This window comes from Podarcis gaigeae, assembly GCF_964106915.1.
Source record: "Podarcis gaigeae genome assembly, chromosome: 1".
Classification (NCBI taxonomy): Eukaryota; Metazoa; Chordata; class Lepidosauria; order Squamata; family Lacertidae; genus Podarcis; species Podarcis gaigeae.
In genome coordinates, this window is record NC_139678.1 from 95,017,737 (window position 1) to 95,043,555 (window position 25,819).

Genomic DNA, 25,819 nt, shown 5'->3' on the forward strand with positions numbered 1-25,819 from the left:
TTGCATAATCCTTCTTGTGTTGACTGCTTCCTACTGGGGTGGGTATTACAGTTCTGTTATCACCGGCTGGACCATGCTCCAGTTTTTCACATTGTTGGGTGGAATGTGATAGATAGATAGATAGATAGATAGATAGATGATAGATTAGATAGATAGATGATAGATAGATAGATAGATATAGATAGATAGATAGATGATAGATAGATGATAGATGGTAGATTAAAAGCATTGAACAGAACTTCACACACAATCACTCAGGATCTTGCATTAAAATCAGTGTTCCTCTGATTAATAAAACAAAGCATTTTTTAAATGTTGCAAAATGTTTTGGTTTCTGCCTTCATCAGCTACTCTGATAAAAGGAGAATGATGCAGTTTCCAAGGTGGCAGGTTGAAGACATGCATTGTTAATATGTCCTTAGTCTCAACCTAGAGCAATGCTTGGCTTCAGTGAATAAAGCCCTTCTGAAAGCATTCCATCCTCAAAGCTTTATCACTGCTACCTTGGAAATGGCATCATTTAATCTTTATCAGAGCAGCTGATGATGACAGGAGCCCTAACCTTTTTCCACATTAAAAAAAACAAAACCCTTCTGTTTTGTCGATCACAGTAAACACATAAACACACATTCTCATATACATACATATTTACGGTTTTCAATGTGCAGTTCCGATTGGAGGGTTTGTGGTGCTGCATCACAGTCCCGGACTTGAAAGAAGTCAGGAATGGGGAGGGGAGCACAAGAGAAGGCAGGTTTTAAAATGGCAGTTCGAAACAACAGAGGGTTGAATAAAGCAGGGCTGGAGGGACACAAATGAACTGTGGAAATATGGGGGGGGGCTTAAAGGAGCTGGGAAGGGATGGGGTTTTGGAATGAAATGTAACGGGAGAGGCTTGGAGAAGTTGGCAAGGAGTGGGAGGTAGGCAGCATTGACAGGCAACTGAGCAGGGACAGCCGCTTCTAGTCTCTCTGTGTTGGGGGGGGTTTGTTCTTTGGCCAGATGCTTATAATAATAACAATAATGATTTATTATTTATCTGCTGTCCATCAGACTGGGTTGTCCCTAGCTATTCTGGGAAGCTTTCAACAAATTACAAAGCCACAGTAAAACATCAGATACATTAAAAACATCCCTATACAGACATCTTCTAGAAGTCAGATACAGTCATACCTCGGTTACAGATGCTTTGGGTTGTGCACCGCACCGAACCCGGAAGTACTGGAACAGGTTACTTCTGGATTTTGGCACTCACGTATGTGCAGAACCACTGAATCGCAACTTGCGTGTGCGCAGAAGCGACGCTGCGGGTTGCAAACGCTGCGGGGTTGCAAACGTGCCTCCCGCACGGATCACATTCGCAACCTGAGCGTCCACTGTAGTTTCCTTGACATCTGACGGGGAAGTGTTCCACAGGGAAGGCAGGACTACCAAGATGGCCCTCTGCTTGGTTCCCTGTAATCTCACGCCTTCCAATGGGGGAAATGGCAGGTTGACATTTCAAATAAAGAGATTCCAGGTGACTAATGAGTAATTAATACTCATGATGTGTCTATGTATGTGTGTGTGTGTGTGTATATGTGTGTGTGTGTGTGTGTGTGTGTGTGTGTGTGTGTGTGTGTGTGTGTATGCTAAGCCTAACTTGCTATGAATATATTATATCCCACCCCCCTCAAAAAAGGCTGCTTCAGCCTTGTACTGGGCTATATCCTATTCTATGGAAGCCCAAGTGAGAATTACCACACTAGAATACTTGAAACAGAGAAAGGAGTGACAGAGAAAGAACATATAAGAAATAGCTGCTTTAGGGACCAAATATGATTGCATGTTTTTGCAGAAATATTTATTTATTTTTAACTCAAGAAATATGCCTTTCTTTTCCTACTATTCCGCGTTCTTTCTTTTATAAAAGTTCTTCTTTCTAGTAGTTGGGTATCCTTTCCATTTTATATTAAAGGACGGTGAGATTTCTCAGATGTTTAGATGGAATAAAAAGATATTGTGACCATACCTTTTTTTTTTTTTAGTACTTGGGACAAACTGGGACATCAGGTAAGCTTTCTGCACAAAATTACTACTATGCATAAAACGACATATTCACTGTGTAGCAATAAGAACAGATTGCCTTGCTGGTGCTCTCAGAAACTCAGGCTGTTTGAGATATGCAATTTGAGCTCAATGAGAATTCAGAGTTTCCTATGAAATATTGATTGCAAAAGGTTTCTTTGGCAGAACTCTTCTATCAGCTGGTTAAAATGCTGATGAGGGTCCTCAGAGAACACAGCAATATAGCAGTAAGCGCCGTAGCTTTAGTACATGTCGAAAGCCCTGCAGGCTGCAATCCTACACACACACACCCTATACCTGGGAGTAAAGCACATTACTTTTGAACAGACATGTACTGTATAGGATTGCACTGATAGTAGTCTGAAATCCAATTCTTGAATTAAAGGGTGTGGGGAGCCGAAGAGATTCAACCCCCTTATCCATCCTTGGCTACCTCACAATCGTAAGGTAAACTCAGCCCTATGATCTACTAAAATTCTGAAGTACTCTGAAGCAGAAAGCATGTGAGAAATTGGAGGATAGATTTAATGTTGTCACTGTGTTTCCTTGACATTTTGGTATAAAAGAGCCTCATGTTATACTTCAAGCCACCAAGAAAGCCCTATGGATAAATAGTTAAGCATTTCCCCATCACAACGTCACTTCTAGTGGGAGAGTTAAGTATTGTTGCATGTCACCCAGTCTCTGAGCAGTGTGAGATTCCAGGGGTTCCAAACACCCTTGTTCTCAGGCACTCGCCACGGTGTCCCATTGCGCCAGAAGTGGTTTAGTCATGCTGCCCACATGACCAAGAAAGTTATCTGTGGACAAACGTCGGCACCCTTGGTCTGAAGCGGGATGAGCACCGCACCCCATAGTCAAGTTTGACTGGACTTAACCATCCAGGGGTCCTTTATTTTTAGCTTTACCCAGGGTCTATGTTTCCTTTTGGAAAATAAGGCACAGCAGAGACTGTGGTGTCTTTATGATACATGGTTTATTTACACATATATACAACCTGAGCCAGTTATGGAGGACCTTCCATCACTACACTTCAAAAGAGTCTTGCCTCTTCCATAGCTGTAGCCTGGGATCTAAATAGACCCCAGCCATGGCTCCGACTCTGTGTAGCTTGCGGCATTTAACTGAATACCACTTTCTGTCCATCCTACATCATCCCTAACTGCAATCCTAAATTCTACTCTGTGTCTGCTGATTTAGATCTCAGGGTGCCGCTCCCACCATTTGCCAGCTGGCACACCATCTTTGCTTATGTCCCATCCCCCTGTCTTTGTTCTCTTTTAATGGCTCAGGCGATCACCTGAACACAGGAAGCTGAGACCAACTATTAAGAGTGATTTCCAGTTTAACTATCCAGGAATTTAGGGAAATCTAGCACCCACAATTTATAACAGTATGTTGCTTAAGTTTCTCCCACTGAAATAAACTTGACCTAAAAGTGGATGAATCAGTTAAATACTGGGATGCCTTTATCTGTTTTTTAGTGTCTGCCTGCCCCTTCTTTCTCTTTCCCTGTTTTAGGTGATAAAATCTTAACAGGATTTTATTGGGCGTTACGCAACGACATGGTTGCAAGTGTTCTGAAGGCTGCATAATTATGTCAAATATGTATTATAGAACCCGACAGTGAACACAGAGAACATCTTAGTTTGTGGCTTTTTAAAGAGCACAGTCTATAGGAATACTTATTTTATACTGCTGCTAGGCTTCTGGCTAAGTCAAGGGTCAGCTTTCAACAGACAACAGAAGATGACCTAGAAACAATGGAGCTGCAGAGAATTATAGAGAACAAGAGACTTTGCTGTGAAATGGCAAGATGCATTTAGATAGAAGATCAGGTCAAGATAACATGTACATATATTAGCTTTGAAGAAAGTGAACTGGGGATTCAGTGGACCTTCAGCTGACATTTAGAAAAGTTCACCTGCTTCAGGAGTGATTCTTGAAAATTGTAAAGCAGAAAATAGATAGCTAGAGTATCTAGCTGGCACGCTTAGATGAAATGAGGATATGGTTCTTACATTTGGAAGCAAGGTTTCTGTGATAAAATAGTGATTCAATTTTGGACCCATTTTTCCAGAAAAAGTGGAGAGTGCCTTCCTATATGCAGTTACAATGGCAGCACCCACACACAAGAGAGAAGTGGGGGAAAACTGGGGAGAACCCCAAGAGTTTCAGAAATACAATGTAATTATGGGCATAACCTAGGTTGGGAAGCCATGCAAACCTGACCCATAACGATTCAGAATGTTGATTTGAGGAGGGGGCTGACAACACATGGAATGAAGCAGGTGGAAAAGAAGAAAGCAGGAAGAATCGCATAGAGATTAAAAGGGTACAGACAGAACAGTATCATTGCCCGGATAAGTCACTTCCTGGATCACACCCAGAAGCTGAAAAAAATCCATGAAGCAATGCAATGTAGGTAGAATTGGGCACCAGTGTGTTTAACATCTGCACCCCAACCCCAAATAGCAGCAAAGAGAATCCATGCAGTTTCTCACTTCTTATCTATGTGAAACATTTTTCAAAATATTCCATTTGAATGTAAATTCCAAAGCAGATACAGTGGGTTCTCCACATTGAAGGTTTAAAGCAACTGTGATTTGGAAAGTGTTGGCTTATGACAGCTCAGGTCTGAATACAAGATCAGACCCTGAACAGCTTCCAACAACCCTGCAGTGGTATCCGCTGCTTTTATCCCTGTATTGAAAATTGGGTTGAGAGAGCAGAATACAACAAACCTATGGGTGTGGGTGTGTTTGCTTTTTCATCCATCACATTCATTCTTAGTACTTACAAACATCCTTTCAGGGCAAAGTACCCTCCGCACCACAAGGCAGCTTATATAAAAAATAATTAGATTCATACAAATACAAGACAAGTTGTCTCCGTAAACATAGCAGTGGCTCTGAGCTACAGAGGGACATTAGAGGGATGCATGAATGAGCCTTCCTCTCCCTCTTCTGGCCTCAGCAATGGCACTTGGTAGCTACGTTTGATGGGGCTCTCAGCTGGAAGCTATACAGTGGTACCTCTGGTTGTGAACAGGATCCATTCCAGAGCCCTGTTTGCAACCTGAAAGGAATGCAACCTGCCTCTGCGCGGGTCACGACTCGATGCTTCTGGGAATGCATGTGACATCATTTTGTGTGTCTGCGTATTGCAGCGAAACCCAGAAGTAACCCTTTCCAGTACTTCCAGGTTGCCGTGGGACACAACCTGAAAACACAACCTGAAGCAAATGTAACATGAGGTATGACTGTATCTAGTTCAGTGTTAGAGCCCAGTTGCAGGTTGGAGGGCTGTTCTGGCAACAGATACGTGGCCAAACTTTGCCCTCCAGCTGTTTTGGGACTACATTTCCCAACATCCCTGGCCACTGGTCCTGTTAGCTAGGGATGATGGGAGTTGTTGTCCAAATACAGCTGGGGGACCAAGTTTGGCCACCACTGGAATAACCTTGCAATGTAGGCTGTTGCTGATATTTTTCAAGCCTTTAAGCCACATGCTAGGGTGGCACACACACACTCTCACACCAAAGATACACTTCCAACAGTTTGTTGTGTGGCACTGGTTGTCACCTGTATTTTACTCTGAAATGATATTCTAGAATTGAGGCAGCCTGTGTTGTTTTTGTTTGAAGTGTAGCTATAGCAAATAGATTGGCAGGGGAAGGTGAGGACAGGATTTTCAACCTGGGCTGCTCTGTAATCTGCCTGACTCAATGAAGCAGGTGACATGAAATCCATATATATATTTCTGGGATCAGTAAGATGGTATGGTGAAGGGTTTTCTTCCTTATTGGCATTTCACCCATATGACAGGAATGTTTACTTATGGGACCTAGGATTTGATTCACTGTCCACTGATGCCTCTTGCAAAATGCCCCAAACTGTGATCCAGTTTTAACTGCACCAGCAAAATTATTTCTTTCAATGACACGATCAGCAGTTGAACCACAAAGATGCCACTTGACAAACAAAAAATGATTGTATGTGTCTACGTGCACAAAGTTGTGTGCTGCTAGTGGCAATCACACTGCTATAGTAGCAAAGCCTTTTCTAAATAACCCTGGCTGTTCCCTTGTTCTCTTGACTGACCAATATACAGTCCCATGCATCTGTCTTTGTTACAGAATTACCGGTAAGTCTCCTGAGGAGAACCGTGTCATTTCTCCCCAACAACTTAGTCCCTTTCAGAGAACAACATGTTTTTGGGTGGGGTATAAATAATAAATTGTTGTTGTTGTTGTTGTTCTGTAGCACAGATTAATTCTATGGCGTTGGGGTGCAGGGTCAGTCCCCAAACTCGTAGATACATACATACATAATTTTATAGGAATTTCACCTTAGCATAGTTAAAACCATGCTCAAGGCATCTTATATAATTACAAACAAAAGTAGTCATAAACAATAAATAAAACATAAAAAGTATGCAACAAAACTGAACAATTTCTACAAATTGTGGGAAAAGGCCTGCAAGGCAGGGAGCAGGTCTTCCAGGATTCACAGCCAAGAGGGCCTCTGGCCTCTTTAGCAGCTGCAGCTGGAGTCAGTCAGGGCCCTGCCCTTCCAGGCCAGGTAGAAAAAGACCTACTTTGACTGCAAGTTGAGGAGCCTGCCTTTTGCATGGTCTGTTGAATCTGTTGAACCCACCTCTACACACACATTTTTTTTTGGGGGGGGGGGGAATGTGGGATTAGCAGTCTCATATAACAAACATGCTTAAATCTAATTAATGCATGAAGGAGTTAATACCATAGAGCAAGCTGTTCAGCTAGGCTTAGCTATGTCACTCCCCTTACCTTAAGAGGAAATGGGTAATCAAGCTTATTGTTGCACTCCTGTCCACCTGAGAAGCTCAGCTGTGTGAGGAGGTTTGAGCTGCTTGGCTCTCATCAGCAATTCTAGAGTTCTTCCAGCAATAATTTAGGAACTTTCACCACTTTGTAACTAAGCCAAGTTCTACTGCCTGTGCAGCTTTTCCGAAGGACGTGAACCTGACCTTTGAAGCGTTTGTAAGTAAAGCATTCTTTTATTTGCCAAACACGTGGTCTTTTTCCCATGCTGAGGGAACTGGGAAACTTTGAAGGAAACCTTTTAAGGGGACATTTTTGCAACTCACTTGGAGGTGCACATATTTTAAAGATCTAACAGCCAATATTTCCACACTTTGCTGCATATTTTGTGACTTTAAATCTATGCTGGGGTTCTGTTACCAAAGAGTACTTGCCCCAGACTGTTCTTGGCATCCAGGAATTCTCCTTTATACATACACACATATAACACCAACAAAATATGACCATTTTTCTGTTCTCTGTGTGTGGTTACACTCCCCTTAATAATGCTACAATATGACTGTTCCTTCTTACTACATTATTGATGGATTAAGTGCAGAGGCAAGTTTACTGCGGCGATTCTCCTGTACTATATTGGTGAATTTTCCTTCTAAAATCAGTGATGCAACTACAGTCCACTGGGAAATATGAAAGGAAGCCCTATACAGTGGTACCTCGGGTTACAGACACTAGAGGTTGCAGACTCTGCTAACCCGGAAGTAGTACCTTGGGTTAAGAACTTTACCTCAGGATGAGAACAGAAATCGCATGCCAGTAGTGCAGCAGCAGTGAGAGGCCCCATTAGCTAAAGTGGTACCTCAGGTTAAGAACAGTTTCACATTAAGAACGGACCTCTAGAATGAATTAAGTTCTTAACCGGAGGTACCACTGTATATGTAAGGTTTAAATTGGGGGCAGTTTGAAGTGAATATTGATGGCCCAAATTATACTTCTTTTTATCACGGCACAGACTGCAAGAATAATCTTATACCTGCTGCAACAAACACCAAAGGGGATTCTAGAGATTACGCCTGGTCAGGGCTTCAATTTATATCTTATTCAAAAGGTAGCATCTGCTAAAAGTGGTGTGCAAGGGAATTACCACAGAACTGACACAGATGGCAGAGCCTTTCAGCAGCAACTATTCCCTGCAGTGCACAAGGTTACCTTATGAGGCCTCCTACTCAAACTATAGCTAGCTAAAGAATGTGTGGTTTCTGTTAAGATCACAACCTGAGGTGTTACAATTTCAGAATCTTCCTGGTTTTGAAGATACTTGTAAATGATTCACTTCTTATGTTCTGCTCGCAGAGTTTTGATAGCTTTCCTAGCTATCGCAAAAATACTCTCTTCTAATATAAAGGTTCTTAAAGTGTGTGAAAGGTGAGCCCTCTCTTTCAGGGGATCACCCGTCTGTCAGTATTTTGGGAGATGGGATTCAGGTGCCTTCCAGAACTTTAGGTTTGCCTATTTAAAAATACGCAAAATAAAAATAAAATAAAATGTTTTGTGGTTTGGAAAGTGATGGGGAAAGGTGTTGAAAAGTATGAGAAGCAGGAATGATTGAGAAGAAGGCAAGTAAATACCCCTCAAGCAAATCGGGACGAATGCGAGATGAATGCTCATTGTCATATAACTGCCCGGTAAACAAATCAGAGTGTATGGATATCATCTAATCACTGTGTAAATTTTGTGGAAGCAAAGCAGGATGAATGCTGAATAAGCAGGTCATCTGGAGCAGCCCTCAGTCTCATGTGTGACTAGTTCGAAGTATATTGCATCTACAGCTGTAGATGTCTTCTCTCTCAGTCTAAGGATAACTCAGGGGTGTAAAGGGGAAAGGTGGCGCTGTGGGTTAAACCACAGAGCCTAGGACTTGCCGATCAGAAAGTCGGCGGTTCGAATACCCGCAATGAGGTGAGCTCCCGTTGTTCGGTCCCGGCTCCTGCCAACCTAGCAGTTCGAAAGCACGTCAAAGTGCAAGTAGATAAATAGGTACCGCTCCGGTGGGAAGGTAAACGGCGTTTCCATGCGCTGCTCTGGTTCACCAGAAGCGGCTTAGTCATGCTGGCCACATGACCCGGAAGCTGTACGCCGGCTCCCTTGGCCAATAAAGTGAAATGAGTGCTGCAACCCCAGAGTCGGCCACGACTGGACCTAATGGTCAGGGGTCCTTTTACCCTTTACCTTTTTATAAAACCCCTTAATTGCAGCTATGAATTGTTTTGCTTGCTGAATGCTGGAGAGCTGTTTGCCCTTTGAGGTATTATTTACATCAGCCATTAGAGGTAAAAATGTGCCAATATCAGATTTTTCTTATATGTGTTTTCCCCAAGACCCTATTATATCAAATGTCTGGCCTATATCTGGAATGAAAGTATTTCTAACAATGTTGACCCATCTGTGAGTGGAACAGGCAGGTGTCATTGTTGCCGTTGGTGCTACACAGCTGAAAGAAATATATTTCTGCCTTGAGGAGTTGTGTCCCCAATTAGCTGATTTCAAACTTTTATCCCTAATTTAATTACTGATATAAAATGTTGCCGAGGCCTCAGCTTGAAGTGGGGGATTGGAAAATTTTCATTGGATCTTTGGAGTGAGGGTATTGAAGGCCTTCTTATCCCTTTTCCCTTGGGATAGCTCTTCTCACCTAAAATTTACCCCAAGCCAAGAGGTGGAGAGGAAGTGTATAAGGCAGGCATAGGCAAACTCTGCCCTCCAGATGTTTTGGGACTACAACTCCCATCATCCCTAGCTAACAGGACCAGTTGTCAGGGATGATGGGAGTTGTAGTCCCAAAACATCTGGAAGGCTGAGTTTGCCTCTGCCTGGTATAAGCAATAGGGAAAATAAGAAGGGGTGTGTGTGCTTTGTTCGTGATGTCATTCAAATATCCCATTTACTATTCTACGGTGTGGAGGCAGCTAAGCCCGTGTAACATGGATTTTCTGGAAACAATCCAGCCAGAGTTACAGTGTGAAGTCCAGTGTAGCATAAGCAGGCTACAATGGGGCTTCTCCTTCATCTACTCCACCTGCAGCCCAAATGCAGAAGTGGGTAGACATCACTGGATGTGGTCTGTGCATTTTGCAAAATGCCATAGGTTTCAAAATGGAATTGAGTATGTACTGGAAACCAGAATATTTTCTTTTGTCTGGATGGTCTCCTTTTGTATGTTGGAGAGTAATCTCTATCTTGATTGTATGCAATGTCCACAGTAAACATATAATGATTTCTTCTTTATCCAGAATTATGCCATAATTAAGAGATGGTAGCTTATTGACTGTAGAACACAAAACTGTACGGATCAATTTATAGGCAAGAACATAATACTATTTATGTGGCTTTTAGGTAACTAGGTTATGTAAAACACTGATTAATAATGAATCATGCCATTGGATTGGCCCATTCCAGTTCCATAAGCAAGTCAAAACCTTATTATAATGCTTGCCATGTTCCTTAACTAACTCACAATCATTTTTTTTTACGAAAACCAGAGGTACAATAAGGTGCTTGAATTAACATTCACTCTGCAAACTCCATCATGATTCTGCTCACTATAAAGTATTGGATGTGCTGCCTTCTCTTGAATTACTTTATTGCACTTAAATTATCACAGCATTTTCCCTCAGATAATAGCAATTGGAATAACTACCAGGAGTACAATCTGGTAACTATATCCTGCTATTTAAAGTCATTGTCTGTCTCATATGTTTCTTTTAAGTAGGCTGAACTGTATGTGCAATAAAACCAAAATAAATAAAGTAAAACACTCACCTTAAAGAGCAGGTCTGAGAACCAGGAAAATAATTCGGCTTTGCAATCCCACAACCTTCTGAGGCATCCTGTGTGAAAGAATATCCATTGCATGCTGGGGAGAGAAAAACACAGCTTTAGTCAGATAGGGCTACTTCACACTCTAGTGAGAACCAGTTTTTGGATCCCTCATGGTTGTTTTCGTATGTCTGCTTAAGCCTAGTTAATCTCTTTATAATCAGACTTCATCCTACTGAGCAGCTAGTTAAAGAGAATGGCATATATCACGGTTGGGATTTTCTTCCCCAGAGGCAGATGTTCTGTGTCACAGTTTATGCAACACAAATGAATGTGCACTCAGAGGATGCAGGTGGTGAAGGAGTGGATATAAGTCATTTTGTATGCACTATTTATGCTTTAAAGATCTTCCTTGTCTGACTATCGCAAATCTCTGTATTTATATTGGCTGTCTCAGCTGACTGAACTAATTAAAGAGGGTCTTTATCAAAGGTATATGTTTGGAGGCAGAGGTAGGGAGGCAGGAGAAATTCATGCAGCTTATATTTTCAAGTGAACTAATATAATTCACAAGTCCTTGAGTATATGTGGATTGGAACACAACTGTCAACCCGATTACGCACTTCTATTAATTTTGTGGTGGATTTTCTGATGAAAAGATGTGCCTAAAATATAGACATGTGTATTTTAGGGGGTGGTAAATGTATATTCCATGTGCACAAATGGAGCGATTCAGGAATATGTGCCTGATGGAATTATCTCCCCTTTGTGACCCCCATGTGCTGTTCTGGAGGTTCTCCTGACACCCTCCTGAATCAATTTGAGCAGGCATGAGAGTCACACAGTGGGAGGAAATCCTTTCATATTTTTTTCAGGAGCCATTTACAGAAAGCCTGCATGTGTGAGAGAGAAATAATGAAGAAATAATAGAGCTGAGAGGGAAGGGTTAACTGGAACATGCAATCAAATCTGAAAAGCACCCATGTCAGCTAAATGCCACTAGTGTCCAGAAAACAAGTACAGTGGTACCTCTGGTTACATACTTAATTCGTTCCGGAGGTCCATTCTTAACATGAAACTGTTCTTAACCTGAAACACCACTTTAGCCGCGCCGCCGGAGCACGATTTCTGTTCTCATCCTGAAGCAAAGTTCTTAACCTGAGGTACTATTTCTGGGTTAGCGGAGTCTGTAACCTGACGCGTATGTAATCTGAAGCGTATCTAACCCAAGGTACCACTGTAGTGCAAAATGTGGCCATTTGCATGATAGCAATTTCAAACGATTGTTTGGAAAGTACATCAGCAGATACCAAGTCTCAAGGGAAGTCAGTCTATCCTTATGTCATGCTGCACTTACTGAGTATTTATTGAACTTCCTCTAGTATTTATTTATCCTGGAGAAAACCCAACCCTGGAGATGAGAAACTTTATATATCATCATGGCTTACATTTTGCTTGGCAGGCCTCTTTAACAGAAAAATGTATGATACGATACATCTTACTGAAACAACCTAAATAGTAACATAAACACAATGCAAATATCAAATAAATTATTGCACTACAACTGCCTGGAAAAACTTACCCAAGTGTTTGCCACAGTGCAGCATTTGTAGTGTGCTTGAGGCAGTTGTTGCAGCCAACCTGGCTTCTCTTGGTACCAGTATAATACAGGTATATGCACTTGTTTTTCCACAATTATTCTTTACATTTTAGAGGCACACCTAAGTTGTTTTTTTAAATCTACACCTTAAAATGCAACATGAAGAGGTCCTTACACCCCTTTTCTTACTAGCCTCATTAGAAAGCAAATCTCATTGGTCTTAATAAACTTACTCCCAAATAGTTGTGCTTACACATAAAATCACCCAAACAGAAATGGGACGGGTGAGGTGTAAAGGGATGTGGGTCGGACTGGTGCGGGGGAGGGGGTTGTCCAAGGGGTTGATGGCTAGGGGGGGTTGGTGAGCAAAGCCAGCAGGGTTGGCAGCCCCTAATAACAAACAGTTTGTGCAAACTGCTTAGAGGGTTTTATTAAACTAAGTGTTGTATAAATCTTCCTAAGGAAATAAAAATAAATTTAGTATTCTGGCCTAGGGAGCTTCAGATAAGCAAGACTGATAAACTGGGAGTTCTTCAAGCAGCCGTGGCTGATTGTGGTGTTCTGGAAGCCTTCCAAGCCATTCAGATATATGAAGTTGTTCTGAAGTCATTTGCAGTGCTTATCACCACACTTTTGAAGGAACTATGATTAAGAATATAAATATAGTTCATGATAATACTGTTAAGTAATAGAATATTGATTCAATATTTTCATAATTGCTTAGTTCGTAGGAAGTGAGTGGTACAAAGGATATCTGATATTATCCCATTTCTTCTAATAACAACTTGCCCATGGGAGATTCATGTTCAACCTAATGCCCTTAATTTAAAAGTCCACCTTATTAAGACTGCAAGCATTAAGCTATGGCGGCCTGATGTGAACCGTCTCGGGAAACAGATAATGCTAGGACCCAAACTGTGTATTCCTTGCAGCACAGAATGAAAAAGACCAAGTGCACATCCTAAAATCAATAATCACTCTAGAAAGAAATGGAAGATCAAAATCAAATGAGAAAGAAAAACGTTCCCTTACACACTCCTGCTATATGAAGTTATTCTGAACATGCTTACTGGTCTCGTGATTAAGAATATAAATATGCCTGCTTTGCATAGTTGCTTCTTAAGAGTTTATTGTCTTAGAGCAAGAATGGGGAACATTTGGCCCACCAGGTGTTGCTGAACTGCATCTTCTATCAGCCCTAGCAAGCATGGCCAATGACCAGAAAAGATGGGGTTGTAGTTTAGCAACATCTAGAAGGTCAGTTTCCCCACACCTAACTTAGACTTCACATAAGTCTAACAGTTTACTTAGCTTTGCAGCATAAGGCAGTATGATTCTTACAGCTGTCATTAATGAACCAGCCCAAGAACTAGCTCTTTCCATGAGAAGGGCTGGCATAAATCAGAAGACTAGACCACAAGGAGAGCATGTTAATCATGTTTGTATTCCACTGTGTATTGCTTTCTCCATCAAATAAGGCCTCTCATCCTTGTTGGTGGTTCCCTACTGCTGTGCAGCTCTCTTGGGTGTCTGCTGAGCAGCAATAAACAGAGTTGTTGTCAACACCTAGTGTTAACCAGCCTAAAAACCTTTATACCTGTCTGCATCTGTACTGGAACTGATTTTTAACTTAAATGTTTGCATTGCTTTTTATATTTGGAATGGTTTTTCATTGTTTTATCTACAAACCACCCCACCTCTTAATTTAATCATTAAAGGAGGACAACCTCTTCCCTGCTGTTTCTGTTCCCTGTTTGTTTGGAAATGAAGTCTATTGCTTGAAATTGTCTTAAGTCTCAAGATTCAGGCTTACCTGTCCTTAATTTTTGTGACCGGAATTATCTTATTTTGGGGTGTTTATCTCATATACCATCTCCATCCAAAACACAGATTTTGCTTTGTTTTTACTTGAAATTCAGTACTTCATGTTTGACATGTATCATATGGGAGGGGTGAATTGGAATACATTTGCTGTTTCCATGGTGGATGTCGCTGCAGGAAGATTTCTTATTCCAAGTGAGAGTGAGCCAGAGTACTTCTGGTGGACAAGGGAGGTCTTGTTTTAACTGACAAGGAGTGATGCCATCTGAGAAAATTCACCCCTTCTTCTTTTTCCTTTTCCTTTTTTGAGAAACCCGCTCACAGCTGTGACATATGCTTACTAAACCCAGTGATATTTCTCCAGTGGAACAGCTATTTTGCTCATGGCAATGCTACTTCTTCGTTCAGCACTGCAAGGCACATCACAGCTGGGTAGTATCCAACAACCATGCTGCCATAAACAGATGGGGAAAGACACCAGCTATACTTGGAACTGATGGCTAAACACCGTTGATAGACAATGTTGGATAAAACCATCACTTATAGAACATTAGAGAGACCAAGCCTGACATTTTATTTAGTAATTCAAAATTTCTACTATAAATTCAGTTGCTTGGGTGTAGCTCTATAGAGTGAATTGTATTTTTGAATGGAGAGTAACACCTGACCCATATTTTATCAGTACTGTAAACTATTAAATGGGACACGGGTGGCGCTGTGGGTTAAACCACAGGGCCTAGGACTTGCTGATCAGAAGGTCGGTGGTTCGAATCCCCGCGACGGGGTGAGCTCCCGTTGCTGGGTCTCTGCTCCTGCCAACCTAGCAGTTCAAAAGCACGTCAAAGTGCTTTCCCTCTCCGGCGGGAAGGTAAATGGTGTTTCCGTGCGCTGCTCTGGTTCGCCAGAAGCGACTTAGTCATGCTGGCCACATGACCCGGAAGCTGTACGCCGGCTCCCTCGGCCAATAAAGCGAGATGAGCGCCACAACCCTAGAGTCTGTCATGACTGGACCTAATGGTCAGGGGTCCCTTTACCTTTAAATTATTAAATGGCTCTGTTCAAATTGAAAATGGCAATATCTAATGACCTAATAAGGGGACGCAGGTGGCGCTGTGGGTAAAACCTCAGTGCCTAGGACTTGCTGATCGCATGGTCGGCGGTTCGAATCCCTGCGGCGGGGTGAGCTCCCATCTTTCGGTCCCAGCTCCTGCCCACCTAGCAGTTCAAAAGCACCCTTAAGTGCAAGTAGATAAATAGGTACCGCTTTATAGCGGGAAGGTAAACGACGTTTCCGTGTGCTGCGCTGGTGCTGGCTCACCAGAGCAGCTTCGTCACGCTGGCCACGTGACCCAGAAGTGTCTCCGGACAGCGCTGGCCCCCGGCCTCTTAAGTGAGATGGGTGCACAACCCTAGAGTCGGACACGACTGGCCCGTACGGCTAGGGGTACCTTTACCTTTACCTTTAATGACCTAATGTAAAGCAATATATTTTGGACAGAGCTTCCCTGGTGGAAAGGGTATGCTGCTTGATGTTTCACATGAAGCAACATATTATTTTACATATTAACAGAAGCGACATGTTTTCCCCTTGGGAAAAAGGTTTGAACTCCTAGGCATAATAAATGGGCTTTAATATACTGGGGAATGAGAGTTGTTGGGTTAAAAAAAAAAGAAAGACATTTAAGATCCCCCCCCCAAAAAAAAATAGAGTCAAGTTCTGTGCCCACTGCTTAAAAAGAAGTGGTAATGATTAATGAGAAAAGATTTATGAGGGCTAAGTGTTATGAAAGAAAAAAAGGGGCAGCTGACAAACGCCTGATGCTCTGCAGGTGATTTCCAATTATCCACTCACTTTTAATTATTTGTCATCTTTATTTTTTTTGACTGTTTGTTAAATTCCTCTGTCACTCTGCGCCCTGTACCTTTACACTTTGCCTCTCTTGTTACATAATGCACCACAAAACAGAATATTTGGTAGTTAGCAAGAATAATCATTTATTTTAGTACAGTGTCATGCCAACCTCCATTAGTTAGTAATAATGATTGGCAGTGCAATTTTTCTTGGCAATGAAACCAATTAACATGCACCTCAATGCCTGTAGCTGAAGTATTTCCCTAAAATTCAAACATGTTCATGCCTGTTTATCGCGAGCCATTAAAAATTTCCATGACCCAGAAACGCAATCCATAACCTGTCCCATTTTAGATGAAAAATAGCAATGAATGGGTGGCAAAATGCATGGCACAAGATCAGTGAAACCTGCAACTGTATTTGCAGTGCTCATATGAGAGGGTTTAGAGGGAGGGAGGAGACCTTTAATGAATAATCATTTAGAAAGAAATAGTTCTGAGAACCACCTGGCTGGACATTTAATAGCAGCATAATTGTAGCTTCTTTTTTTTTAAATCTTCATTGCATTTTTAAAAATTACAGAAAAAGCATGAAAACATTACATCTAAATATTGAAAAATACAAAATACAAAAAACTGAAAATATAAAAAGAAAAAAACTAAGAGGAATAAATAATAAAAAATGAAACAGAATTAGTCAAGTATACAAAATTGTTCAAAGGATACAAACAGTAATTTGAATATTCTATATGCCAGGTTGAGCTTCGAGGCCCCCCAAGCCCACTCCTGAGAAATAAAGACACAAGGACAGAGAGATTAAAGTTAATGTTGGTGGGCGAATTTAGGCCACAACTTTATTGATTACAGAATGTGAGCGCTATTGGCTTAGGCACTGGCAAGCAAGACTATATCTGACTTCCTGCCTGCTTTGCTGGAAGTCAGGCAAGGGTAAACTCCTGAAGAGGCAGCCCGGCCGCCATGAACCAACTCGAGCACCTCAGGGTTCCCCTGGTCATGGTATGGCCCTAGCCCCTCCGTAGGCTTCGGACAGGACCCAGACCCCTGGACTCCTTTAGCGGCATAGCCTAAAGCATGGAAAACTACTTTGAATCCCTGCTTTTTAGTTGACTTCCCTCTATCTCTTTGCAGCTTCAACATTTCACTTAAGTGACAAATATTCTGTATTTTGTTTATTAAAATCAGTTTTTCCCCATTATATCATAATTGTATCTTCTAATCCAAATACTGCACATCAACAAGAATAGATCTTTTTTATGATTTTTTGAGTACTTTAAGACAGCCAGTCTCTGGATCTGGAGAAAGACAAATCTTACTCATCAAGCCAGCCTTCAAATCATTCAGCGCTAACATAAAGTCTGTGCCATTTACAGTACAGATTCATTTATCTGTACAGTCTATGTGACATCTGAAACGCTCAGATAATCAAAGGATTGGATCAATGGGAATGTTTTCACAGTGTAATACTGACATGAAGCCACACAGGGGACACAATAAAGTCCAAAGGCTTCGAGCTTCAGACACACACAAGAAAAAGATTTCAATAAAAGCTTCACCACTAAGGGATAAATTAAAAAAGGGAAAGGAGTAGAAATGTTTATGACTCATGTGAAAGTAATCACATAGGAACATGGACTTAACTTTGGTGGGGGTTTTTGCACAAATGCTAGACAGGTAGCATGGAATCCCTTTTCTCTAGGCCTGAGACTGTATAATGTTAGGTAGGGAGAAGTGGGCCCATGACTTCTTCCTTATCCCTTACATTCCCAGAGCTAGCAATTTTGTGTACTTGGAGATTATGTGCTTACATTGCCTGCGTAAGTTCTATACATACAGAAACAATGGACAAGTGGAGGCTGTGGAAGGGGAGAGTAGCTGCAATCCCACTTCCCCTCTGATAGCTTTGTAGCCAAAACAAGTCCATCAATGAACTAGAAAAGGAGGATTCTTTAATTTGGGTGCAACCCCAAGTTATGAAGAAATTGAGCACCCAAAAGGGGAGGGCTCTATTTAATATTTGATATCTGTTCAGGCTGTAGTGACTGCTCAGTGGGGTGGATAAAAATCGATGATTTTTAAAAAATAAATCAGATTTTAAAAATTTAAATCGGATTTTTTTTATTTACCGGTAAATTGTTTTTTAAATTTAAATTGGATTTTAAAAATAAAATGCTTTTGGAGGAAAAAAATCTTTCTAAAGATAGTTTTCTACTTAAGTTACCGTATTTCTTGCTCTATAAGACTCACTTTTTCCGTCCTAAAAAGTAAGAGGAAATGTGTGTGCGTCTTATGGAGCGAATGCAGGCTGCGCAGCTATCCCAGAAGCCAGAACAGCAAGAGGGATTGCTGCTTTCACTGCACAGTGATCCCTCTTGCTGTTCTGGCTTCTGAGATTCAGAATATTTTTTTTTCTTATTTTCCTCCTCAAAAACTAGGTGCGTCTTGTGGTCTGGTGTGTCTTATAGAGCGAAAAATACGGTACATTATAGTCCAAAGGGCATTAGGAAATCAGGATTTGTTTTAAGTTTTTCATGTGTGCTGAAACTCAGACTAAGGGTTTGTTTTTTAAAAATGTTTAACCACATCAGTTAACAAACATGGATACATATGCTATAATATTGTTGTTATTGAGGAAATGATTATTTTTCTCTTTCCAATGAAGTACAGCAAAAAAAGTTGTCCAAATATAAACAGTTAACTTATTAAACCTCACAATAATTTCATAATTATCTGTCTATCAGTAATCTTTGATATAACTGTAAAAACTACTCTGAAAATTTATTATTCCAAAAATGAAACCTTCATCTGGTTGAAAATATTAAGATTATACCAACAGGAATGCCTTTCTGTTTTAAAAAAAGAGATTTAAATAAAAGTTTTACTGACTAGTGATTTAAATCAATTTGATTTGATTTTGATTTAAATCATATCCACACTGCTGCTCAGCTCCCCTGACCATCAGAATTCTGGCCTCATGCATGGAAGAATGTAACAAGTGAAGAGAAATGAAGAGCCCATGAGATTGTGAGAGGCAAAGTTCAAGAAGGAGAGGAAGCAGAGAAGTTAACAATTGGGGAGGGAGAGGAAGAACCACCAGCAGAAAAGAGACATGTTGTGAAGGGGCCCGCAGAACTCCTGAACAAAATTATCTTATAAGGATTTTTAAAATGCATTAAGCCTGGGAATGTCAGGCAACTTTTCTTTTTCTTTTTGGAGGTTCTAACAACAACAGCAGCTCACTAGCTGTCATAGCCATAATAGTTAAGTCACATTTTGGGAAAACTGAGCAAGCTGCCCTATCCCATACAGCTTAGAGAAGTACTGAGGACAACGTTTGAGGTTCTGTATTATGTAGATTTCATCGAAGCTATTAAATGCAACAATCATGAATGCATTACAGTGTTTACTTTCAGAACTTAATCATATAGCACAAATTTGATGTTGTGGATGGTCAATCAGTAGCCTTTAATACCGTTTCTTCTACCTGAATAAATGATTATTCATTAAAGGGACAATGAATAAATAAAGAGCACCAAAGCAAATGTGTCGCTAAAGGGAATGATTTCCTGTGCAATTGTGGAATTTGTACTTTGTTCCCAGAACAATTTTGAACACAAAAAGATCTAGTCATGTGAATAAATGAAAAGGAATGAACATGGTCCAGATAATCAGCTGTTTGAAATTGAAGCAACTCTTCATAAATATTATTTGGTACAGTGGTACCTCGGGTTACATACACTTCAGGTTACAGACTCTGCTAACCCAGAAATAGTACCTCGGGTTAAGAACTTTGCTTCAGGATAGAATAGAAATTGTGCTCCGGCGGCGCGGCGGCAGCAGGTGGCCCCATTAGCTAAAGTGGTGCTTCAGATTAAGAACAGTTTCAGGTTAAGAACGGACCTCTGGAATGAATTAAGTACTTAACCCAAGGTACCACTGTATAGTAGGGCTGCTGTCCAAATATATTTGCTACAGTATTTTTGCTGCAGTATTGTGTCCTGGGCTCTGTACACACCATGCACTTAAAGCAAATTGCTTTCACCAATGAATCTTGGAAATTGTAGTTTACCCTTTCAGAGCTACAATTCACAGCATCCTTAAACTATAGTTCCCGGGATCATTTGGGAGCTCTCAAGTGCTTTGAACATGCTTTAAGTGTCTGGTTTGTATGCAGCCTTGTTTCTGCCGCATGCCACTCCATTCCCCATCAATTCTCTGGTTCAGCTGAAGTGACTGTTAGTGCTGCCTCTGAATATGAGCTCTTCTATCAAGCTGTCTGAGCAAGTCTGCTGTCGGAACAAAATGATACTTTTCTGCCAAAAGGCTGGTGCAGCTTAGATGGCATAGGGCTCTGTTTGATTTGTTACCATTTGGTATGGAAGGACCATGGGGAATATCTTCATTTGCCATGGATTGTAGGCCCAGCAAACTAAAACCAGCTTGGGTGGAGCAGAATGGAGCTGATCCATTGAGATAAGTAATGAGGCCAAGAAGTTTGTAGTGGAGAGCAGAAGTGCTTACATGCTATGGATCTGGTGCAGTGAATGTGCTACTACAGCTGCACTGTTCCATTCGTTTATTATGAAATACAGTAGTACTGCACAATGGAAGGGGCCTGTGAAGGAAACTACGTCACAAGCAGACACTTATAATACATTTTTTTAATTCTAAAGAATTCATGAAGTTTTGTAAGTATTATTATTATTATTATTATTATTATTATTATTATTATTATTATTACAGTTAATGACCCACCCTTCAACCTAAGCGGGGTAGGTAACAACAATTAAAACATAATAACAAAAAACAGTTTAAAGCAAATTCCCTAAATAAGATGGGTCCTAAAAAAATATACATCTAAGTGTCAAGAGCCAGGATAAGGAGGAGCATCTTAAGCATTTGCCAGAAGCTGTATAATGAGAGACGCTCACAATTCAGGGGCTGCCACAGAGAATGCTCTCTCCTGAGCCACTACCCTCTGAGATTCCGAGGGTGGTGGTACCTGAGAGGGTTTGTGGGGAAGGAGGCAGTCTTTGAGGTATTTGGGGCCTGAGTCATTTCAAGTTTTGAGCACCTGGACCTGGACCCAGAAACCAGTGCATCTGTTTTAAAACGGGGGTTATATGAGATCTGAAGGGAACTGCAGGCAGTAATCTGGGTGCTGCATTTAGGACTAATTGAGGTTTCTGAGTCATCTTCATGTGTGTTGGTAGCATTTGACTTAGAGACACTAAGCCCAGACAACCTTATAGAAACTTTGCAGAAAGAAAATTGGAAAACATGAAAGCCTCATCCCAGCTAGCATGTGTGTAAGCTTGTGTGTGTGAGAGAGAGAAAGAGAGGGTTTTTTTGTTTTGTTTTTTTGCTAATGCAAGTTTTATCTGTCTCTTTGAGGTCTCTTGTTTCCAGAATGCCACATATTTGAGAGTTAAAAGCTTAGACCATGGGTAGGCAAACTAAGGCCCGGAGGCCAGATCCAGCCCAGTTGCCCTCTAAATCTGGCCCACGGATGGAATCAGCGTGTTTTTACATTAATAGAATGTGTCCTTTTATTTTAAATGCATCTCTGGGTTATTTGTGGGGCCTGCCTGGTGTTTTTACATGAGTAGAATGTGTCCTTTTATTTTAAATGCATCTCTGGGTTATTTGTGGGGCATAGGAATTTCGTTCATTCCCCCCCCCCAATATAGCCCGGCCCCCCACAAGGTCTGATGGACAGTGGACCGGCCCCCTACTGAAAAAGTTTGCTGACCCCTGGCTTAGACATTACAACTTGATGCATGAAAGCACGACTGCAGCCATTGATTTTTCGGCCTTTTCTATCCTGTCCGCACAATGCACTGAACAGAATACGCTTCTCACGCAATGCAACATGCTTCCCTTGCATACACATTTTATTACAAACAAATTGTTAAGTGGAGCTCTGTTGGGGAAATTTTTGCCTTTGGGCACTGCAACAAGTAGACGATAGAGAGGTGGCAGAGAATACCTAATTAATGGGATGGGGTGGGTGAACCTTGCTTTGCTTGACGAGGCAAGGATTTGGTTTCCTGCATGGCATAGGCAGGCAATCTTCAGTAATTTCAGTGATTCTTAAGAGCAGTTGTGCTGACAATGCAGAATCTGACAGTTTATCAGAGCCTTCTGACAACTGACAGTCTAAAATCCTTTATTCACTATAAGCAGGATGGATGGTTGCTATTTGCTTTGTGTTCTTCCGCACGCCATATGTGATCTTTGTAGCTTGAGATATCTAGCCTGGCTATGTAAGAACAGAGAGATGAGGCTGGCTCCAGGGTTTTACTGCCAGAGGCAACCTGTAAATACCTGGAATGTCTCTAGCCACTTTTCACACTATACAGTAAGATATTCTGCTACCCTCCGCGAATACGTCTTCTTCCCTGTGGGTGTTGCTGATGGATCCAATACTGAAGATTCATATCGCCACAGAAAACATGCAACATCTTGACTGGATGATTGGGGGGGTGTCACTTTGAAGCTATGTTATCTCTTACCATAGTCTCCAAATAAATCACCATGCTCTGCAATAAAGGAAATTTTTAAAAAGCTGCAGGATTCCCGATTAAAAAGAATATTCCTTGGCTTCATCTGACACCCAGCACAGATAAAGACCTAAGATGTCTCATTATTTCTAATGCAACAATAGAGCGGAAAACTCAGAAGGGGAGCAACGGCCACTCTGTTTTCTGTAAACCCTCTAAAGCATGGCGGTGATACATATGCAAATCATTGTCCTAGTTCATCCTCTTTATTGGCAATGTGCAGTTGGGCAAGAGTGCCACAGTTAGGGTGCTGCCACTGAAAAGACCCACTTACACATGCCCAACTCCTTCCAGTCCAGCAATTGCCACCAAGTTGGCTGCTAAAAAATCTTGCAGTGCAGAATATTAGCCAAATGAACCCCCTCAACAGATACATAGGAATTGTCTGTTTGGAATGTTAAAGGTAAAGGGACCCCTGACCATTAGGTCCAGTCGTGACCGACTCTGGGGTTGCGGCGCTCATCTCAGTCTATAGGCTGAGGGAGCCGGCGTTGTCCGCAAACAGCTTCTGGCGAACCAGAGCAGCGCACGGAAACACCGTTTACCTTCCCGCCAGAATGGTACCTATTTATCTACTTGCACTTTGACGTGCTTTCGAACTGCTAGGTTGGCAGGAGGAGGGACCGAGCAACGGGAGCTCACCCCGTCGTGGGGATTTGAACCGCTGACCTTCTAATCAGCAAGTCCTAAGCTCTGTGGTTTAACCCACAGCACCAGCCGTGTCCCGTTTGGAATGTTAGGTTGCCATAAAGTCTCCCATTGATTGACTGATCACATTTATATACTGCCTTTTTGCCAAAGCGGTTTGCAGTTGTAAAGTACTAAAACAAATGATAAAAACTGAGGGGGAGCAGTCCAGTTGGGGCAGGTTCTCTTGCTGACTTTGCCTGTCTGCCTTGCTCAACTGAAATATTAAGACAAACCAAAGCATTTTATCATGGACCTTTTTGTATATTTTTCACTGCAACATTTGTAATGGGAATTGTATGCCCCCAGCTGAAATATCATGCTCACTGGATGTGCTGCCAGCGAGGTGTTCATGTGAATATCACTGTACTTCAAGCTCTGTATCAAAGTCTAGGTTAAATTGTTCCGTGGGGGAGGTGTCATTATTAGAACCTTAAAACAATTAATAACCAAATGCTTAAAAAAATGTGTTCATTTTCTACACTGATGCTCTCTGGCCCTGTAGTCAGATCCCTGATCTCACCAGTTCCTGGAAAATATGACAGCTCTTTCTGTCTTCTTGCTGGAATAGTGCAATGCCTAATGGTTCCTTTTAATACATGAAATATAACATCCTATGTTAAGAGGGAGGGGGGAGGGGGAGAGAGAGAAAGTGTGTGTGTGTGTGTGTGTATATTTACTCAACCGTCAGGAATAATACATTATTGCTCAACACTGCTGAAAGTACCATATATGAGTTTTATGTTGACAGGAGGAATTTATTATTATTATTATTATTATTATTATTAGAGATCATTTGAAAAGGGGAAGGGAAACAACCTGATAATAACAGAAAGTAATGGAACATATAGTCAAACCAACACTATGGCTTGTCAGAATCAGTGCTCATGGCAAGGCCGATTTTGTCAATCATTCATTTTATTGAATGTTAAATATTCAGATGGTGTAACATATGGTGGTTCTTCATTATCTAAATAGGACAATAGGTCAACAATATTTTAATAGAAATCAATATTGTATGCCCTTGAAAATCCCCAAACACTGAATGGGAATTACAAGACAGCTAAAAAGCACAGAGTAGAAATGTGTAAACATATTAATTTAATTTGCCTCTTGTGCATGTCATTTAGGATAATATTCATAAATTTGTAATAAATATGATGTTTGTTTCAGCTGGATATTGTACAAAATTCAGCTGAGATATACACATTTCCCAAGGGCTGTTGGGGATTGTGTATCTTGACTGGTAAATGTGCACAATTCCCTCTTCGTGGAATGATTATTTGCACATTCTTTTTGATGCCTGGTGAATGTGCACAGTGATCAGTAATTATGCCTGTTATCTTCTCAATTTTTATCTTGTTTAACAGATATACAGAAACAAAATAGCTCATAACTGTTTAGTCAGGATTCACTGTAGGGGTGCAAAATCCCATTGTAGTCCAGATGCTGCTATTACATTCAATAAGAATATAGGGGTTCATCACAGGGATTATGAGGATCTGGAACAGAAAGTGGGCGCTAAATATCCTTGATCCGTATATGACACACTACTCATGCCTCTTTCATTCTCAGTCCACGGCTCTATACACCCATGGCTACACAAAATTAGGTTCTAAAATCCATTAGAGTTCAATACTAACTTTGCAGCTTTTAACACTAATAAGGACAACTCAAGATGGTTGTATTTAAATTATGCTTCCTTATATTTTTTTTAAAAAGGGACATAAAAACAAGATTTTCCTGGTCATTTAAATCCATATGCCATAAGAATGAAAGGAATGAAAGCATATCTTCAATCAGTAGAAGAATCAAGCTTCTAAACAGGAGAAGCAAGGCAGCCATTCCAGACTTTGCAGTTAACTCCAGTTATATTTTATAGGAAATTGTATGCAATATTTTTCTCGGACAATGAAAGCTAAGCAGAAGCCATTTGTCTGAACACCCTGTGGTTGCATAAACCAGTAAGGACTCCTGCCAATGACTAGCAGCAAGTGTCAACACACAAGCAGAAATTGAGTTGATACTTTCTTCTCCCCACCCAAAATAAAATTCCAAAGGGCACATCTTGTAGACTGCAAGACAACAGAGAGGAAAACAGATGGCAAAATCATTTGCAGCCTGAGCAGAAGCAGATAAAACGATAAACTGAGGCCAATGGACTTTTCTGCAAACCATCATGCGCTAATCCATCCAAGTTATTAAATAGCTAATTAATTGATCTCGGGCCCATTCTCCTTCCGCAATTATATAATCAGTGCTTCCTGGCTTACCTTAAAAAGCACCCATTTTGTACTTAGGTGAGTAGACTCTTCATTTCTTCTTCCAGACCCTGTGTAGTGGAGCTGAGGACAGACAGTTCACTGCTTCGTTAAGCAGTCCCTATTTCACTCACTCTGTTTCTAGGCAGCTCCTAGAAAGGTTTCATCATAGATATTTCTTTCCCTAAACAAATATTTACTTTTTGAGAATTCAGGAAACATGTTCCGAATGCAACTCTTCCATGGCTTTTGTGGTCTGTGCCAATGTGTCATCGCATCTGACAGGCTGTCAGTTGTGTTAGTCTTACCACTGTCTCTGGGAGCATTCTTTGCCATG

The 25,819-nt window shown here is 41.1% G+C and overlaps 1 long non-coding RNA gene across 1 annotated transcript; it reads right to left on the reverse strand.

Moving 5' to 3' along the window:
* Window positions 1-667: 667 nt before the first annotated feature.
* On the reverse strand, window positions 668-25,597 carry LOC310833848. The gene is made up of 3 exons (XR_014558963.1): window positions 25,495-25,597; window positions 10,685-10,778; window positions 668-709 (listed from the first exon to the last, which is right to left on the reverse strand). It is a non-coding gene; the product is annotated as an uncharacterized lncRNA (long non-coding RNA).
* Window positions 25,598-25,819: the final 222 nt, after the last annotated feature.